This window comes from Elephantulus edwardii, unplaced genomic scaffold, assembly GCF_000299155.1.
Source record: "Elephantulus edwardii isolate Elephantulus edwardi_28Jun2011 unplaced genomic scaffold, EleEdw1.0 scaffold00005, whole genome shotgun sequence".
In the NCBI taxonomy this organism is placed as follows: Eukaryota; Metazoa; Chordata; class Mammalia; order Macroscelidea; family Macroscelididae; genus Elephantulus; species Elephantulus edwardii.
Window position 1 is genome coordinate 21,516,093 of NW_006399755.1, and position 1,879 is coordinate 21,517,971.

Below are 1,879 nucleotides of genomic sequence, written 5' to 3' on the forward strand. Positions count from 1 at the left end.
AAAAAAAAACCCAACAGAGCTGAGTAGTTCAGACAAACACCAGTAACCTCTACAGTCTAAAATATTTATAACTTGTCACTTTAAGAAAAAAGGTTTTGATTAGCTGGAGAAACAACTAATTATGAATTTATTTATTTAAACTTTTGTCTATGATTTCTTATATATATTATTGCTACTTTGGGGCACCATTAAAGACATGTAAAAATAATATTTCAAAATACTATCTACACTAATAAGATAATGCAAAAATCAATGATGATGAAAAATATATCATTATGCAACAGCTCTGCCCTAAAAAAGGTCATGTTAAAGGAGGAGGAAATAGACATGTGTACAAGTAAGATTGACAATGTGCCAAATTCTGTAATAAGTTAGCTCAGACTCATGGCGATCTATGCACAACAGAGCTGAACTTTCTGATCCACAAATATTTCACTGGCTGATTTTTGGAAGCACACCATCAACCCTGTCTTCCTAGACCCTATGTTGTTAGGTGCCATCAAGTCAATTATGACTCATAATGATCCTAGGAACAACATATCTGAATCTTGCCCTATCCTGCACTTTCACCACCTCCGATATTCTTGAGCCTATTGTTGTTACTGAATCACTACGTCAATCTATGTGGTTGAGGTCTTCTTCTCTTTCTCTGGCCTTTCGCAGTATGATGTTCTTTTCCAAGGACTGGCCCCTTCTGACAACATTTGCAAAGTATGTGAGACACAGTTTCACAATCTTTGCCTCTAAGGAGCACCCTGGTTGCACTACTTCCAAGACAGACTTGTTTATTCTTTGAGCAGTCCATAAGCCGTTTAGTACTCCTAATCAACACCACAATTCAAAGAATTAGATTCTTCTGTAATCTTTGTTCATTGTCCAACTTTCAGACACATAAGAAGTAGTTGAAAAGACCATGACTTGGATATAATATAGTGTAGTCTTTAAACAGTCTTTGTTGCTCACCTTAGGGAGATCCTAGACATCAGATTTTCCCAATGCAACATGTTGTTTTCCTGATTGATGTTACCATGGATGTTGATTGTGAATCCAGGTAAAATGAGATCATTGACAGCTTCAATCTTTTCTCAGTTTATCATGATACTGTTTATTGGTCCAGTGTGAGGATTTTTGTTTTCTTTATGTCAAAGTATACTTTATATTGAAGACTGTAATCTGTATTTTTACCCAGTAAGTGCTTTAAGTTCTCTTTGTTTGCAGCAAGCAAGTTTGTGTCATTTGCATATGTAAGGTTGTTACTGATGAGTCTTCCTGTAATCCTGATGCCATATTCTTCTTCATGAAGTCCAGAGTCTCAGATTATTCTCTCAGTTGTTGTTGAAGTTGGAATCAACCCATAGCTGGTTTTCAGGGGCAGTTCACTTCAGGGGAGAAGAATGTCCATCCTTTCCTTGCAAAGCTTCAGTCTGATTAGAATTGCATGCCTTTGGGTTTGCAGCACAGCTTCTTACCAGTAGGCCACCAGACTCCTCCGTTTGCACAGTATACAAGTGGAATAAATTTGGATAAAACCTTTATGCACACTTTTTCATATTTTAAACCATGCATTATCCTTTTCTTCTTTTTTAACTACTAACTATATATGTGCAGATTCCACATAAGCACAATTAGTGTCCTGGAATTCCCATTCTTTAGATATTTTCACAATTTGTTTAAATACACCAAATTAGATACTTTTACATAGTAAGTTGAACACTGATAAGCATCTTTTTGGCATTCTGTTTTCTAATATCAACAATGACATTCCTCACTTCATGTCTTTTTCTGAATCCAGCTTGAATTTCTGGCAGTTCCCTGTTAATATACTGTTACAACCATTTTTAAAGTACTTTCAACAAAGTATTACTTGCTGTTGTTTGTT

At 35.6% G+C, this 1,879-nt stretch overlaps 1 protein-coding gene across 1 annotated transcript in view; it reads right to left on the reverse strand.

Annotated features, from left to right (window-relative positions):
- The window catches only part of IL23R (interleukin 23 receptor), a 126,158-nt gene that overhangs the window by 52,438 nt on the left and 71,841 nt on the right, over positions 1–1,879 (reverse strand). The window lies entirely within an intron of this gene.